Below are 19278 nucleotides of genomic sequence, written 5' to 3'. Positions count from 1 at the left end.
CCCACATGGATACAGGAGCTGCCACTTTAATCTCCATATCCTCAGGTGCAAGGAGTCTCAACTAGGGTCACCACCATAGACTCCCTGGAGCCTCCAATGTCCCAGGTCTATGGCTCATCCCACAGATGCCCGACCCCCAATCAATTTCCATTTTCTCTCCAAGCCCTCTCAGGTGTCTCTTTGTCTCTCCTCACATCTGTTTCCCATCCCAGTTCTGTTCCCCAAACCCTCTCCCACCCAGTTCCCTTCATCCATCTGCCTCTGATGTCTATTTTATTTTCTCTTCTGAGTGATATTCAAGCATCCTCCTTGAGCCCTCCTTGTTACTTAGTTTCTTTGGGTCTGTAGATTGTAGCATGGTTATCCTGTACTTTATGGCTAATATCCACTTCTAAGTGAGTACATACCATGCATATCTTAAGAATCTGGATTACCTCACTCAGGATATTTTCTAGTTCCATCCATTTGCCTGAAAAATTTGGGATATATTTGATTTAAATAGCTGAGTACTATTTCATTGCGTAAATGGACTGCATTTTCTTTATCCATTCTCCAGTTGAGGAACATCTAGGTTGTTTCCAGTTTCTGGCTACCATGAACACAGTTAAGCAAGTATCCTTGTAGTATTGTAGAACATCTTTGGGGTATATGCCCAGGAATGGTATAGCTGGGTGTTGACGTAGAACTTTTCCCAGTTTTTTGAGAGACCACCAAATTGATCTCCAAAGTGGTTGTACAGGTTTGCACTCCCACCTGTAGCAGAGGAGTGTTCCCCTTGCTCCACAACCTTGCCAGGATATGTTGTCACTTGAGTTTTGGTCTTAGCCATTCTGTTAGGTGTAAGATGGAATCTGAGTTGTTTTGATTTGTATCTCCCTGATGACTGACACTGAACATTTCTTTTAGGTTTAATCTGTGATATTAGAAATTTCTCTGGTGAGAATCCTGTTTATCTCTATGCATGTTTTTTTTTTATTTGGGTTATTGGGTTTTTTGATGTATAATTCCTTGAGTTCTTTATATATTTTGAATATTTTGAATCTTTCAGATGTAGGGCTGGTGAAGATAATTCCCCAATCTTTAGGCTGCTGTATCAAATTGATGGTGGCCTTTGCCTTACAGAAGCTTTTTAGGCTCATGAGGTTCCACTACTTAATTTTTGATCATGGTGCCTGAGCTGTTGATGTTCTGTTCAGGAAGTTGCCTCCTATGTCAGTGTGTTCAAGACAGTCCCTGCTTTCTCTTCTTTCATATTTAGCATATCTAGTTTAATGTTGAGATCTTTGATCCACTTAGACTGGAGTTTTATGCAGGGTGATAAATATGGAGCTATTAGTATTCATCTCCATGCAGACATCCAGTTAGAGCAGCACCATTTGTTGAAGATGCTTACTTGTTTTCTATTGTATGGTTTTGACTTTGACAAAATCTAAGTGTCCATATGTATGTGAGTTTATTTATAGTTATGTGATTCTATTCCATTGATAAACCTATTTTTATGCCTATAATATGTGATTTTTATTAATATTGCTCAATAGTACAGCTTGAAGTCAGGAATGGTGATATATTAAGAAGTGAGTAATACAGGATTGTTTTTTTTTCCATATGGAGTTGTGTATTTTTCTTTCAAGATCTGTGAAGAATTCTGTTGGAGTTTTGATGGGAATTGCATTGAATCTGTATATTGGTTTTTGTAAGTTGGCCATTTTTGCTATGTTAATACTACTGAACCATGAGCATGGGATATCTTTCCCTCTTCTAATATTTTCTTCAATTTCTTTCTTCAGAGACCTGAAGTTCTTGTTATACTCCTCTTTTACTTGCTTGGTTAGAGTCACACCAAGATATTTTATATTATTTGTGGCAATTATTTGTGGCATAATTATTCTAAGCTTAATTATTATTTGTATAAAGGAAGGCTATTGATTTTTAGTTTTGTATCCAGCCAGTTTGCTGAAGGAGTTTATCAGTTGTAGGAGTTCTCTGGCAGAATTTTTTGGGTCGCTTAATGTATACTATCATATCTATGAATAGCGATACTTTGACTTCCTTTCTATTTTGTATCCCCTTAGTCTCCTTTAATTGTTTTATTGTTCTAGCTAGAACTTTAGAACTATATTGCATTGATGTGGAAAGAATGAACAACCTTGTCTTGTCTTTGATTTTTAGTGGAATTGCTTTAAGTTTCTCTTCATTTAATTTGATGTTGGCTGTTGGCTTGCTGCATATTGCCTTTATTGTGTTTAGGTATGTGCCTTGTATTTCATATTCCTGATATCTCCAATGGCTTTAATGTGAAGGGGTTTGGGTTCTGTCAAAGATCTTTTCAGTATCAAATGAGATGATCATGTCCTTTTCCCTTCAGTTTGTTTATGGTAAATTGCATTGATAGATTTTCTTATATTGAATCATCCCTACATCCCTGGGATGAAGCCTACTTGATCAGGGTAGCTGATGATTTTGATGTGTTCTTGAATTCAGTTTACTAGTATTTTCACACCGAAGTTCATAAGGGAAATTGGTCTTGAAATTCTCTTTCTTTGCTGAGACTTTGTGTGAGTTAGGTATCAGGGTGATTGTGGTCTCAGAATAAGTTTGACAATGTTTCTTCTGTTTCTATTTTCTGGAAGTTTGAGTAGTATTGATATTAGATCTTCATTGAAAATCTGGTAGAATTTTGTGTTAAACCCGTCTGGCCCTGGGTTCTTTTTGGCTGGGAGACTTTTAATGATTGCTTCTACTTCATTAGGGGTTATGAGACTATTTACATTGATTACCGGATCTTGATTTAACTTTGGTAACTAGTATCTATCAAGAAAAGAGTTCAATTATTTCAGATTTTCCAATTCTGTGGGCTTTTTTTCAGAGCTTCTCAGTTTCTGTTGTTAAGTCTTTCTTTTCATTTCTCATACAGTCTCTCTGCCTTTTAGTTTGGCTAATGGTTTGTCCATCTTGTGCTGAGAAGAATGTATATGCTTTTGTGTTTGGGTGAAATGTTCTGTAAATATCTGCTAGACTCTTTCATTATTTCTCTGTTTAGTTTCTGTCTCAATGGCCTGTCCATTGGTGAGAGTGGGGTGTTGAAATAGCCCACTCTCAAAGTTTGGGGTTCAGTGAGTGATTTAAGTTTTAGTAACATTTCTTTTACAAATGTGGTGCTCTTGTATTTGAGGTATAGATGTTCAGAATTGGGGTATCATCTTGGCAGTTTTTTTCCTTTGATGAATATGAAACATCCTTCCAGATTATTTTTATTACTTTTATTATTTTTAATCAAAAGTCTATTTTATTAGATACTAGAATAGCTCCTCTAGCTTGGTTCTTGGATCCATTTGGTTGCAAAACCTTTTTCATCTTTTATTCTGAGGTAATATCTGTTTTGTTGCCTGGGTGTATTTCTTGTATGCAGCAGAATGATGGATACTGTTTTCTTATCCATTTTGTTAGTCCGTGACTTTTTTAATTTGGTAATCCACTCCATTGATGTTGTGATATATTAATGACCAAAGATTGCTAATTTGTGTTTTGATGTTGGTGTGGGAAGTGTGTATGTGTTTCCCTTCTTTTGGTTTTGCTAATGTCGAGTTATTTATTTTCTGTATTTTCTTGGATATAGTTAGCCTCTTTGGGTTGGAGTTGTGTTTTGATGTTGGTGTGGGAAGTGTGTATGTGTTTCCCTTCTTTTGGTTTTGCTAATGTTGAGTTATTTATTTTCTGTATTTTCTTGGGTATAGTTAGCCTCTTTGGGTTGGAGTTTTCCTTTTATTATCTTCTGTAGGGCTGAATTTATGGATAGATATTGTTTAAATTTTGTTTTGCAAGGGACTATCTTATTTTCTCCTTCTATTTTGATTGACTATTTTGCTGGGTATAGTAATCTGGACTGACATCTGTGGTCTCTTAGAGTCTACAAGACATCTCCCTAGGCCCTTCTGGCTTTTAGCATTTCTATTGATAGTCTGGTGTAATAGGTTTGTTTTTGTATGTTAGTTGGCCTTTTCTCCCTGCAAGTTTTAATATTATTTCTTTGTTGTATACATTTATTGTTTTGATTATTATGGGGCAGGAGGATTTTCTTTTCTGGTCCAATCTACTTTGTGTTTTGTTAGTTTCTTGTATGTTTCTAGGCATTTTTTTTTTTTTTATGTTGGGGAAGTTTTCTTCTGTTATTTTGTTGAAAATATTTTATGGGCCTTATATTTGGAAATCCTCTCCTTCTTCTAGTCTTAGGTTTGGCCTTTTGATCCAAATTTCTTGGATATTTTTTGTCATAACCCCTTTCGATTTAGTATTACCTTTGACTGATGTATCACTAATTTCTTTAATCATATCTTCCATGTTTAGATTCTATCTTCCATCTCTTGTATTTTGTTGGTGATGTTTGTGTCTTTTCTCTTCCTTAGGTTTTCCACATCCAGGTTTCCCTCAGTGTGTGTGTGTGTGTGTGTGTGTGTGTGTGTGTGTGCGCGCGCGCGCGCGCGTTAAATTTCTATTTCCACTTTTAGCCCTTGAATAGCTTTATTTATATCCTTTACCTATTTGATTGTATTTTCCTGTAATTCTTTAAGGTATTTGTTCATTTCCTTTTTAAAGTCCTCTATTATCTCAACAATATTAGATCTAAGGTTACCTTCTTATGCTTGGGCTGTGTTATGATATCCAGGACTTGCTGTGGTAGGATAGCTGGGCTCTAGAGGTGTCATATTACCCTGGTTCTTGATGAGTTTATTCTTATGCTGGCCTTTAGCCATCTGGTTGTCCCTAGCCTTGGGGACATGTTTCTGATGCTGGCAGGACTTCTCATGGATGCAGGCAGAGCTGTGAGCCTAACAATGGATCTCAGGGGACAGGAAACTGCTTACTTCTGATGGTTGTGCCCCATGTGAACTTGAATGTTTCTGGCCCTTCTCACCCCGTGAAGGCCTCCTCAAGAAGGCAGGTAGAGCCATGGGCTGAATAGTGGACATCAGAGGACAGCACAAGGTTCATGTCTGCTGGCTGTGCCTTAGGCAGACCTGGCAGGCAGGGGATTGGTGGGGAGAGTTCTAAGCTGGATTTTCCTGCCCCTGCTTGCAGACCTTCTCCAGAAGGCAGGGGGAGCTGTGGGCCAGACAGTGGAGGTCAGAGGTAGCAGGCAGCTTATGTATGCTGGCTGTAGCCCAGGGGCCCTTCCCTTCATCTTAATCCTTCTATGGTTTCTACTCTTACATCTCTTTTTAACCTCTGCATAAAACAACTGGGTATGCATAAAACAACTTAAGACACAAGCATCATATCTTAAAAAGAACTCGCAAGCTCCTAAAGGTGGCCAATTCCACTTACTCCTTCACCTGCTAAAGCTATCTGTCCACTAATGTCTACAGCTCCTGGGCTGCCCCTGCACCCTTGTCACTATGAATCCACGCCCCTCTCAAGCTACAACTTCATACAATGTCTGGCCCTTCCCAGGTCCTATACCCACAGCAGACCTCTCAAGACAGCTCTGATTTGTCTAGCCTCTTACCACCCCTAGTCTTTCTGAAATCCCAGATAGCAAGCTATTACTTTTTCCCAATGATCAACTCTTCTGGCATCCCTCTCATTCTGACCCAACTCACTCCTGCCAAGAATGCACAGTGGGGAACACTGTGTGAATCCTCCCCACTCTATGGTACCCCTATTTAATGACATCCTCTCTTCACTGGCTTGCCTCCATGTCTCCTATTTCTCATCATCCTCAGCCTGCATCATTATGGACAATATTTCAGTTTCTCTCTGTAACCAAATCATCTGTTTTTAGTCCTATAACCTTTGTAGAGGTTTCCCTAGAGCTACATGAAGGCAATAGCATGATCCATCTCAGCTGATCAAGTCAAAACTCTCCTCCTGCTACTTAAAATTAACACAACTTATGTTTGCATAAGTTGTCCTAGGGACAGATTCTAGCCAATGAGAAAATAATTTCACTCCCATTTCTTTTTCTAATCTGTCTTGAGGGTTATGAATAAAGGGTTAATGACCTAAAAGCCTCAGGTAGACTGAGAAGCTCTGGGCAGAACAACTGACTTGCCTGATAAAACCTGTACAAAATTCTGATAAGGATAGTCACATTTCAAACCTGCTGCTATTTACCACTTTCAGATTGCAGGGGAACTTACACTCACAGGGATTCCTCTTAACTCCAAGCCCACTAAAATTTTTTGTCCTCTAAAGCTCCAAGATTTACATAGCAAATACATCAACTTCCATTCTATAGAGAGACTATGCCCCTTACCACCACAGTTGTTCTGATTAAAAAATAGTTCTTTTCTGGAGATGCCTATCAGCTTCCCTTTAATTCTATGTCATCTTCTATCCCCATGTAACATTTTGTAAGCTCAAATGGAGTTTCCTCAACTTTCCCACTTGATTTCTGTCTGTTTTTAGATATAATTGAAATAAATTAAATGAACTATTACTATATCAGCTAAGTTGTCCAACTCATGACATGAAGAAATCAAGACAGTAAAACATTACTCATTTCCAAAAACCAACTAAACAACCCCCTGGCATACTAAATAACCCCCTGACATTCCTTTACAATACATGGTTATAAAGCATTTTGTAATGGATTATCTAATTACTGGATCTTTGAGAGATTTGGGTATGGATGGTCTCTACAACATGAATTGTTGTGAAGACATAATGTTTCTGGGATTTATGCACATAGAAGATTACAGCATGTCAGAGAAGTACTGCACTGTTTAACTGGCTTCTGTAAGAGGACTGTTGAATACTAAGAGTCTCTCCCTCCCTCCCTCCCTCCCTCCCTCCCTCCCTCCCTCCCTCCCTCCCCCTTCTCTCTCTTAGGCATGGAAATATCAAAAACCAATTCTAGATACTATCTAGACAACATGTCTGATGATAGATTACAAATCTTATGACACTACTCATGTAATGTTTTACAAAAAATAAAGCCTTCAAAGTATTTTCTGTCATGTAAGTAGAAGCTAATGGGCAACTCAAGATGACAAGCAGAGTGTGGTTTGAGTACTGATGAGCAAGCAGAAAATTCAAGCATGCAAAAAATGCAACAAGAATGGAGTCCAGAGTTCTGTGAGGTTGCAGAAAAGGGCTATCTCGTCTAACCACATTGTCAGGAGTTAGGAACATCTTCCTGAAAGTGACAACTGATCTAATCTTGAAAATTAAATAGGATGTAAACTTTAAAAAAGGGGAAGTGGATGAAAACCAGTTGTTCCAGGCAGGGAAACAGTATGTCCAGTACCCTGGTCTATGAAAGTATAATGCCATTAAAACCACAGAGTGTCAGTCACAGCTTTGTACAAAGTATCAGGAAGGAATGGCAGGGAAGGTGGAACAACAGGAGACAAAAGGGTCAGCCAGGGAAAGCCTTGGACTTAAACTGTAAATGGATGTCTTTGGAGTGTTTTAATTAGAGAGCTTTAAAACTTTCACAAACTACTGCAATTTGATCAAGTAACCAACAGATGAGCTTGCTGTTGTGACTTTGGTAGACTTCAGAGATAATCCATCTGTGATCTCCTAGGGACAGAACAGCCTTCTTTTTCCTCCAATCATAGTTTCATCCCCCAAATTAATCTATTTTACAATTGGATTCTGAAGCTAAAATTTTGGGAGCTATGCAGACAGAGACGTTGGCAATAGAAAGATTGTGAGAGATGGTTTGTGATCACCACAGCCTGGGTGATCAATGTTCATCTCCAAATTCTACTCTAGTAACTTCCCTCCTCAGCTTATCCTGGGTTGTAATAAGTGTATTTCTATTTTTCTTTATTAGATATTTGCTTTATTTACATTTCAAATGTTATCCCCTTTCTTCATTACCCCTTTGAAAACCCCCTATTCCATCCTCCGTCCCCCTGCTTACCATCCCCCTCCCACTTTCCTGATCTGGCATTCCCCTACACATGACGAATGGCCTCTCTTCTCATTGATGTCTGAAAAGGTCATCCTCTGCTACATATGTAGCTGGATCTGTGTCTCCATGTGTACTCTTCGGTTGGTGGTTTAGTCCCTGGGAGCTCTGGGGGTATTGCTTAGTACATATTGTTCCTCCTATGGTGCTTCAAACCACTTCAGCTCCTTGGGTACTTTCTCTAGATCCTCCATTGGGGACCCTATTCTCAGTCCATCAGTTGGTTGTGAACCGTGGGTATTTTGATACCCCTTCTAAGAAAGACCAAAGTATCCACACTTGGTCTTCCTTCTTCTTGAGCTTCATATGGTCTGTTAATTGTATCTTGGGTATTCCAAGCTTTTGGGCTAATATTCACTTATCAGCAAGTGCATACCATGTGTGTTCTTTTGTGATTGGGTTACCTCAGTCAGGATGATATTTCTAGTCCCACCTATTTGCCTAAGAATTTCATAAATTCATTGTTTTAAATATCTGATTAATACTCCATTGTGTAAATGTTCCACAATTTCTGTATCCATTACTCTGTTGAGGGACGTCTGGGTTCTTTCTAGCTTCTGGCTATTATAAGTAAGGCTGCTATGAACATGGTCGAACATGTGTGCTTATTACATGTTGGACCATCTTCTGGTATATGCCCAGGAGTATAGCTGGGACCTCAGGAAGTACTATTCCGATGTAAGTTGTTTCCTCTTTTCTCCTTTCTTTCCTTTCTTCCTTCTTTCCTTCGTTCCTTCCTTCCTTTCTTCTTGTTCTTGCTGCTGCTGTTCTTCTTCCTCCTCCTCTTCTTCCACTTCTTGCTCTTCCTCTCCTCCTCCCCCTTTCTCCTCCTCCTTTCTCTTCCTCCTTCTCCTCCTCCCTTTCCTCCTCCTTTTCCTCCTCCTCCTCCTCCTTCTTTACAATTTTGAGCTATTTTCATCTTTATTGTCATCAGATTTGAAAGATGAAACTATAGACTGCCGAAGTGTGATAGTATGTTTATAGTATGCAACTTAAATACTTAACATGTTTATGAATCACCTATTAGTACAGACCATATTGTTGCTTACATTACTTAGATAATGGTAATGATGATGCATTGGATCTCCATTTCTCTCTGCTCTCTTAGGGGCAGAGAGAGTAGGCAGCCATCTGCAAGCCACGAAGAGGCAAGTTTCCAGCCTGCTTGACTTCGGATTTCTCACCCTCTATAACTGAGAAATAATGGACTATTGTTGCAACCAACCACTCTTCCATATATAATATTTTTATAAATTTGTAAGGCACAGAAGTGGATAGGAAGATGGAAAGATATACAGAGATGTTTAAATATTGATATCCACGGGAGTCCAACATGAGGAAAAGCAGTAGACAAAACCAAGCCCTATGGACAATGAAGAATCAAAGGGTCCAGTAAAGACCATTCAAGAAAAAAGGAGTGAAAAGATTAGACAGTACTGGGATGGAAAAAATTGTCATTGTAATCTTTTGTGATGTTGCTTTAATATTTGTGAAAGTCCATTGAAAATATTGAATGTGGGACTCTCTAGAGGTTCTCCCACCCCCCATCACTGGAAAGTGCATATTTCCATCTATTCTCCTGGCTCTCTGGGCTTCTCTCCTGTTTCTCACCAATGCCTGATCCTGCCCCCTTTTTCCCTTCTCCTCCCCTCTCTCACCTAGGTCCTCCCTCTATCTGCTTTGCAAGATTATTTTGTTCCATTCTAAGTGGGACTGGGCCTTCCCTGTTTAACTTCTTAGGGTCTGTGGGGTGTATCATGAGAATTCTGTACTTTTTGGTTAATATCCACTTATCAATAAGTACATACCATGCATATTCTTATGGATCTCACTCAGAAAATATCCTCAGAGGATATTTTCTAGTTCCATTCATTTGCCTGCAAAGTTCATGATGCCCTCCTTTCTAATAGCTTAATAATATTCCATTGTGTAAATGAACCACTTTTTCTGTATCCATTCTTTCATTGAGGGACATCTGGGTTGCTTCCAGTTTCTGGCTATTATGAATAAGGCTGCTATGAATACAGTGGAGGACATGTCTTTTGGATATGGTGGAGTGTCTTTTGGGTATATGATCTGGGTCTTCAGATAGAACTATTTCCAATTTTCTGAAGAACTGCCAGATTGATTTCCACAGTGGTTGACCAGTTTGCAATTCCACCAGCTATGGAGGAGTATTCTTCTTTCTCCACATCCACCCTAGCATGTGCTGTTACATGAGTTTTTGATCTTAGCCATTCTTATTGGTATAAGGTGGAATCTCAGGACTCAGTGTGGGTGACTTTCGGTGAAATGCCCAAAAGTGGCAAGATGGAGCCCGAAGAGATCACCTCTAGTAGACAGGATTCCCAGTGGAGAGATGGAAACACCAAGCCACCTTCAAAATTTTCGACCCCAAACTGTTCCCATCTAAATGGAACAGAGACTGAATGAATGGCCAACCAGTGACCTGCCCCAATTGGGTTCCATTCCATGGGTGGCCACTGATCCCTAACACTATTACTGATGCTATGTTGTGATTGCAGACAGGACATGGCTGTCCTCTGAGAGGCTCTATGAGCAGCTAACTGAGGCAGTTGCAGAGACCCACAGCTAAGCATTAGACTGAGGTTTGGAGAGCCCTGTGGAAGAGTTAGGGGGAGGATTGAAGGAACTGAAAGGGATAGCAACAACATAGGAAGACCAGCAGTGTCAACTAACTTGGACCTCTGGGAGCTCCCAGAGCCACCAACCAAAGAGCATATGCAGCTAGCTTGGCACATATATAGCAGAGGGCTGCCTTGTCTGACCTTATTGGGGGAGGATGTGTGTAATCTTGTAGAGACTTGATGCCCCAGGGAGGGGGAGATGTCTCAGAGGGAAAGGAAAGGGAAGGGAAGGGAAGAAGAACACTGTGAGGGAGACAGGGAGAGGGAGCAACATTTGGGGGGTAAAAAATAAAATAATTAACAATAACAAAATAAAATACTGAATGTAGTATAATTCACTCTAAGATTCCTTTCTTTGTCAGGACTTATAGTGGATGTGAAGCTAGTTTTTATGAAATCTGATATACTAGTCATTTATGAAAAATAAACATTTCTAGGATCTTCAAAGTCATTGAAACACTTGAAAATTATGTGGAACTCAATTCACAAATTTCAAGTATTACTCTTTGAAACTCTTGGGAGATAATAATTAATAATAATTGCTATTATTTATTGAATACTTTTCCAGGTTCCAGAAAATTTCCTGGCTATTATACATTTTAATTCTTAGAATTTTATAAGATATATAATGTATGAAGCAACTGAACATTCTGGGATTTAGTTTATGCTATTGGCCACACTGGTTCCATTTTTCACATTGGTTATTTTTACATGAATCATATTCATATAAAACAGTCATTCGTAACATGATACAATCTTAGTTTATAAGTAAGGATACACAGGTAGACACAGAATTTTAAGCAGCTCTGGGTCACATAACAGCTAAATACAGGAGTCAAGCCCATATTGTATTTATCTTGGAATTTAAACTCTGAGGTTTTATTCTAATCAGCCCAGATAAATCCTAGTTTGCTTTTAAGTTGTTTAAATTACCCAAAAAAAACCATTTTGGTAATTTAGTTCCTTTAATAAGTGTACCCTTCCCCCCCTGCAACTAGTTGGCTAGCGGGCACCCAACTCTTCCGATGGCTACCTCCGGCCTTTGTTCTACAAACAAAGGGGCTCCACACCTCGGCTATCGACACCGCCCCCAGGCCGGCGTTCACCTGAGCTCCCAGGCAGTAGGCAGACGACCCGCTGAGACTTGGAGCCAGAGAATTCACAGCACCGCCTTTGAAGCTACCGACTTCTGGGGGGTTGGCCGATCCCCCAAATGTCTATAAAACCTGTCTTCAATTTATTAAAAGCAGTCTTGACCAGAATCCTAGGCTTGACTCAAATCCCTTGTCTGTGTCCCTGTACCCCAAGATTCTCTCAACAGGTAACCTGGTTCACATGTAGCCGCTGGCGGCTACATACTGGCGCCTGAACGTGGGAGACCTGGCACGAGAGAATTCCTGAGGTGGCCCTATCCAGCGAAGCTTCGCAGAAAAAGGTGAAAATTAATGGTATCTGCACGGTAAGCAACATAGAAATCAAAACTAGCGCTAGTGAATTCGTGTCTATCGTTGTGAGTGCAAGGAAGAGATACAGTTTTTCAAGCATACTGTGTGCACCCGACACAGGAGTTGCTTGGGTTAAAAGGATAGGAAAAAATGGGACAGGAAAGTTCGCGCGAGATCTGCGCACGCAACATTCAAGAGTTGCTTCAGGCAAAAGGGATTGGGTTTGAAGAGGAAAGATTAGAAGATTTCTTGGACCAGATATATTCCTGTTGTCCTTGGTTCCGAGAAAAACGAACGTTAAATGAGAGAACTTGGCTGAGAATTGGTAATTCGCTAAAGGCAGCCAAGGCAGACAATATCACCCTCTGCCTTTGGACTCTGATTAAGGACATCATAGATGAAGGAAGTTTGGAAGAATTAGGTGTTATTCATGAAAGTGAGGATTTTCAAGTAAAAGGCCATGTGGAGAGGATCCCTGTTATAGAAAATTCTCCACAACCTGAGTCTCGTAAACAAAGAGACAGTTCTGATGAGTCTGTGGTTAGGAAAAAAATAGCTCATCCCGAGAAAGGAGCAATTGAAGTTCATGGAGAAACTTGGCCCCCTGTAGCGCCATCCGCGCCGCCTGTGACCTTGATGGCAGAGGCCGAAATCCAGAAGGATATGCAATTACAAAAGTTAGAGTTTGAAATTAAATTGCAGAAATTGACTAATGAGTTACAGGAGCTAAAAAGGGTCTCTAATACTAGAGAGAACAATAACTCGGAGACCCGCCAGTCGCCATTAGAAAGAGTTATAAACCAGGCCCGCGGAGAGGGGCAGGATACGTCAGAAATCTTAGCTTTTCCAGTCCTTGAGATAGAAGACCAGGACAATGTGGTCAGACAATATCAGACCTTGGAATTTAAGGTGATAAAAGAGTTAAAGCTAGCCGTAGCCCAGTACGGCCCGACAGCTCCCTTTACACAGGCGTTGTTGGATACTGTGATTGAGTCGAATCTAACTCCACAGGATTGGAAAACGCTGTGTAAAGCTACGTTGTCGGGGGGAGATTTCTTGCTCTGGAGTTCTGAATGGCGTGAGGCTTGCAAAAGAACCGCCGCCACTAACACTCAAGCAGGCCATCCAGAATGGAATGCGGAGATGTTGTTGGGGGAAGGCCTATTTGAAGGAAATAATAACCAGATTGGGTTTCCCATCGCAGTGTATGCGCAGATTGCGGTGGCCGCCCGCCGTGCTTGGACTCTGTTACCAGCTAAGGGAGATATTAGTGGAAATCTAACAGCTGTGAAACAGGCTCCCGACGAACTCTTTCAGGATTTCGTAGACAGATTGCTGAAAACGGCTAATAGAATTTTTGGAAACTCTCAGGCAGAGAATCCGCTGGTTACGCAACTAGCCTATGAGAATGCTAATGCGGCCTGCCGAGAGGCCATTAGACCCCAGAGAGGAAAGACAGACCTAGCCGGTTACATTCGCCTTTGTTCTGAGATAGGTCCTTCCTATAATCAGGGTTTAGCTATAGCTGCAGCGCTGCAGGGAACAACTATTCAAGGGATTCTGTCACAAAGACGAGGAAATAGGAGATGTTTTAAATGTGGTAGTCTGGGTCATTTTAAAAGTGATTGTCCTGATAATAAGCCCAGTATAAACGGGCAATCAGGTGGTCCACCAGGAACGTGCCATAAGTGTAGAAAAGGAAATCAATGGGTTAAGAGAGACAAGTCAAAAAATAACTTCCAAGGTAGACCCGTGTCGGGAAACGGGGGGAGGGGCCAGCCCCAGGCCCCGATGCATCAGACTGTCTGTGGGGCACAGCTACTGCCGAGCCAAGGAAATCCATCCTTGACCTCGCCAGAGCTACACCAGGAAGTGCAGGGTTGGACCTCTGTTGCATCGGCCATGCCGTACTAGCTCCAGAGATGGGAGTTCAGGTTTTGCCCACGGGAGTTTTTGGGCCATTACCTGAAGGTACTTGGGGATTGTTGTTAGGACGAAGCAGTTCTACTGTGAAGGGACTGCAGATTTATCCAGGAGTCATAGACAGTGATTATGAGGGAGAAATTAAAATTATGGCTGCTTCCTCTCGTGGTGTCATAAGTATTCCAGCTAATCAAAGAATTGCCCAGTTAGTCTTGGTGCCCTTACATCCACTGCCTTCCAAATTCATTAAAGATAAGAGAGGGGAGGAGGGCTTTGGCTCCTCCGGAGTGTTCTGGGTTCAGTCTATTACTAATAAAAGACCTAACCTTAAATTGACTATTGAAGGAAAGAGTTTTGAAGGATTAATAGATACGGGAGCTGATGTTACAATTATTAAGGGACAGGACTGGCCGTCTAATTGGCCATTGACAGAGACCCTAACGCATCTGCGAGGGATCGGTTATGCAAATAATCCGAAACAGAGCGCTAGACTTCTAACTTGGAAAGATGCAGATGGAAATTCAGGACAAATTCGGCCTTTCGTGATGCAGAAGTTGCCTACCACGCTCTGGGGCAGAGACCTGTTATCTCAGATGAATTTAATTCTGTGTAATCCTAATGAAATTGCCTCTAAGCAAAAGACAGTGTCGGAGGAATCCGAGCCTACTCGGGGGCTTGGATATGAAGGACAAGGCACTAGTAGGTTTAAAAACCCCCAGGCAAACCCTAACTCTAGAAGTCTGGGGCATTTTCAGTAATGGCCACTATCTCGCCTGCACCCCACGCCGATAAAATTCAATGGCTTAGCGACATTCCAGTGTGGGTTGATCAGTGGCCTTTAACTAAAGAGAAATTGGAGGCTGCCTCGCTTTTGGTGCAGGAACAGTTAGAGGCAGGACATCTTATAGAGTCATTATCTCCATGGAACACGCCGATATTCGTAATTAAAAAGAAGTCCGGCAAATGGAGATTGTTACAGGATTTAAGAAAGGTAAATGAAACAATGTTGCCCATGGGAACCTTACAAACAGGTCTTCCATCTCCCGTGGCTATTCCAAAAGGGTTTCATAAAATAGTCATAGATTTAAAAGATTGTTTCTTTACCATTCCTTTGCACCCTGAAGACTGCAAAAGGTTTGCGTTCAGTGTTCCTTCTATTAACTTTGCAGAGCCTATGAAAAGGTTTGAATGGACCGTGCTTCCCCAGGGCATGGCAAACAGCCCCGCCTTGTGCCAGAAATTCGTAGCACAGGCCATTCAACCTGTGAGACAGAAATGGCCAGATATTTACTTTATCCATTTCACAGATGATTTTCTAATTGCAGGAAAAAATCCTCAGACCTTGCTTTTATGTTTTAGAGATTTGCAGCAAGCCCTGGTCGCTAAAGGGCTGCAGATAGCTCCAGAGAAGATTCAGATTCAGGAGCCATATAACTATCTAGGTTTTAAACTTACGGACCAGTCAATTTTTTCCCAGAAGATAATTATCCGCAGGGACAATTTGAAAACTTTAAATGATTTTCAGAAATTATTGGGTGACATTAATTGGCTTCGGCCGTATTTAAAACTTACCACAGGGGAATTACAACCTTTATTTGATATTCTTAAAGGAAATGCTGATCCGACTTCCCCTAGGGTATTAACTTCTGAAGGACTTTTTGCCTTACAGACAGTGGAGAAAGCTATTGAGAACCAATTTATTACCTATATAGATTATTCCTTACCTCTGCATCTGCTAATTTTTAATACTACTCATTCGCCTACAGGATTATTATGGCAAAAGGCTCCTCTGATGTGGATTCATTTGAGGGTGTCTTCTAGGCGTAATATCTTGCCATATTTTGAAGCAGTGGCCCAAGTAATTATGCTTGGTAGAAAGCAGGCATTGACTTATTTTGGTAAGGAACCGGACTTTATTATACAACCTTACAGTGTAAATCAGGATGAATGGCTAAAACAGCATAGCACAGATTGGCTGCTGGCTCAGATTGGTTTTAAAGGGTGTATAGACAATCATTATCCTCAAGACAAGTTAATAAAGTTTTTAAATATGCATGAGGTCGTATTTCCAAAAATGACATCTCTACAGCCGCTGCAGAATGCACTCCTAGTGTTCACAGATGGTTCATCAAAAGGAAAAGCCGGATATCGTGTTAACAATCAACAGGTGGTCGTAGAAACGCCTGGGTTATCTGCTCAGTTATCAGAGCTTACAGCAGTGCTGTGTGTTTTTCAAACTGTAAATAGTACGTTTAATCTCTTTACTGACAGTGCTTATGTTGCATTTTCGATACCGCAACTAGAAACCTGTGGCATGTTTAATTTTAATACGCCAGCTGGATCCTTGTTTTCACAATTGCAAGGTATCATTCTTGCTAGAAAAAATCCTTTTTATATAGGACATATTAGATCTCACTCGGGTCTCCCTGGACCTCTGGCTCAGGGCAATGAGTGCATTGACAAAGCACTAATTGGTCAAGTCTTGGCACTCACACCCATAGAATTGGCAAAACGTGATCATGATAAATTTCATCTTTCGAGTCATACGTTGAGACTCCGCCATAAGATCACAAAAGAACAAGCTAGAATGATCGTAAAGCAATGCCCTAATTGTCTCACTTTAGCACCAGTGCCCCATTTAGGGGTTAATCCACGTGGCCTGGTGCCCAATCAAATTTGGCAAATGGATGTAACTCACTATGCGGAGTTTGGGAAATTAAAATTTATACATGTTTGCATTGATACGTGCTCAGGACTTATTTTTGCTTCCCTGCATACCGGAGAAGCCTCTAGAAATGTAATTGATCATTGTTTACAAGCCTTTAATACCATGGGAGTACCCAAGGTCATTAAGACAGACAATGGACCAGCCTACACTGGTAAGAACTTTATCTCATTTTGTAAAGAATTTAATATAAAACTTAAAACTGGAATTCCTTATAATCCAATGGGGCAAGGAATAGTGGAGCGTGCCCATCGCACGCTTAAAAATTGGCTTATTAAAACTAAGAAGGGAAATTTATATCCCCCTCGGTCCCCAAAGTCACATCTTGCCTTTGTTCTATTCGTTTTAAATTTTCTCCAAACGGATGCGGAAGGCCAGTCTGCCGCTGACAGGCATTGGCATCCGGCTACTTCCAATTCCTACGCCATGGTTAAGTGGCGGGATCCTTTAAATAATTCTTGGAAAGGCCCAGACCCCGTTTTGATATGGGGAAGAGGCGCGGTATGCGTTTTTTCACAAGAACAGGACGAAGCGCGTTGGTTGCCAGAGAGATTGGTAAGACAAGTGGATTCGACCCCAAAAACGGTTGGTAAGTATATTTAGGTCAGAAGGCTGTTTTCCAAGCCGCCCCATTCACTTGGGGAGATATAGTTCCTTTGTCTTCTTGCAAATTAAGTTGCAAGCCAGGCCTTTTGCCTGAGTGGATTCCACCCCCAAACTGTAGGTAAGTATAATTAATTCAAAGGCTGTTTTTCAAGCCACCTCCCAGTTGCTTGGGGAGGCATAGTTCCTTTGTGTTCATGCAAACTAAGTCGCCGGCCAGGGCTCTTCCCTGAGGCCACTGAATTTCAATTAAACCAAAAACCGGTTTGACCTCCCAAGACTAACCAGACAGGTTCTCTTAATCTCCTTTTATATTTGAAGCAGATAACACTCAGAAGACGAAATTCCTTCAGCAATGGCCCTAGGTGGAGGATGGGTTGCCTTTTCAGCTAGCCAACGCTTAGCCGCAGAGAATTTACTCTGCCAGTGGAAATCCTCGGAGATGAGGCTGCTTGATACTCGGAATCATGCGTGTTTGTTGTCACAACAAACATGGGCATCAGTTGAGGTGCGAGGCGAGGCACTGCAAGGGAAAGGGAAAAAATTCCTGGCTCCGAGTTTCCCTGAAAAGCACGCCCAGCTGCATGGGGGTTTGACATCGTAAGACCGTCCTGAAAAAGGCGGTCTAGCCCCCCCCCTGAAAAAAGATGTCGGTAACACTTAAGGGGGCTGCGGCCAATGCTTTCACTCACTGATGAATGCCCGTCATCCATTGGATGAACTTAATCATTTCCACTGAGTGGTTTTAAATTTAATAATTAAGGGGGAATTGTACCCTTCCCCCCCTGCAACTAGTTGGCTAGCGGGCACCCAACTCTTCCGATGGCTACCTCCGGCCTTTGTTCTACAAACAAAGGGGCTCCACACCTCGGCTATCGACACCGCCCCCAGGCCGGCGTTCACCTGAGCTCCCAGGCAGTAGGCAGACGACCCGCTGAGACTTGGAGCCAGAGAATTCACAGCACCGCCTTTGAAGCTACCGACTTCTGGGGGGTTGGCCGATCCCCCAAATGTCTATAAAACCTGTCTTCAATTTATTAAAAGCAGTCTTGACCAGAATCCTAGGCTTGACTCAAATCCCTTGTCTGTGTCCCTGTACCCCAAGATTCTCTCAACAGGTAACCTGGTTCACATGTAGCCGCTGGCGGCTACAAATAAGTCTTCAGCCTAAAGTCTCTTGTAATGATATTATGAGAATTTAGGGTGAGAATTACTTTTAAGAACTGACTGACAATGTTGCCTTCAAAATGATATTGGACTGGAGTTTTCTGCTTACATGGTAAGTAGCATTTGTGACTACACATTACTTTCTTTCCTTTTGAAAATTTTTATTTATTTAATTTTATGTGATTCTGTGTAAAAGTGTCAGGTCCCCTGGAACTAAAGTTAAGTTGTGAGCTTCTGTGTGGGATTTGAACCTGTATTTGAACCTAGAAGTGCAGTCAGTACTCTTAACCACTGAGTCATCTCTTCAGCCAACTTTATTTCTTTTAATGATGTATTCTTAGTAATAAACTACGAGTCCAAACTCCTTTTCAATTTCTAATAACTAACATAGTGTCTACTATTCGTTGCACTTATATTTCTCTAGATAGAATTTTCAGATAACCAACTCTTAAACTATGCTGACTTTGCGAGTACTCTATGTAGGTATTCTATAACTCAGGAGCTCCCTATGGTTGTTTAAGATAACCATACATTGAACTATACATGAAAAGCACAACTCATCCTTTCCTTACCCCTCTCCAGGTTTCCCCTTCTAGCTTAAAAGCAGAGGGTGAGGCTGGAGTCATGCTGAGTGCCCTTTTCACGGTGATTTCATTCCTTCCTTGTACTTTCTTCTTGGTACCTAATAACTATGGTCCATCCCTGGGCAGAATGTCAGATATAATTCATCTCTACTGCGCAGACATGCAGTGGCCTTGCCCTTTGTCACACATGGTTTTTCTTTATCCTCTAAAGTATTAGGTGGAAGCTGAAGATGAACTCCGGAAGCATCCCACAATTCCTGACACG

At 41.3% G+C, this 19278-nt stretch overlaps 1 protein-coding gene across 2 annotated transcripts in view; it reads right to left on the bottom strand.

The window, feature by feature from the left end:
* Positions 1-19278, bottom strand: part of Spata48 (spermatogenesis associated 48) — a 67525-nt gene that overhangs the window by 46958 nt on the left and 1289 nt on the right. The gene's annotated exons all lie outside the window — the stretch shown is intronic.

This window comes from Apodemus sylvaticus, chromosome 11 (assembly GCF_947179515.1).
Source record: "Apodemus sylvaticus chromosome 11, mApoSyl1.1, whole genome shotgun sequence".
NCBI classification, from domain to species: domain Eukaryota; kingdom Metazoa; phylum Chordata; class Mammalia; order Rodentia; family Muridae; genus Apodemus; species Apodemus sylvaticus.
The sequence above is the reverse complement of the archived record's forward strand: the minus strand, read 5'-3'. Positions and strand labels throughout refer to the sequence as shown.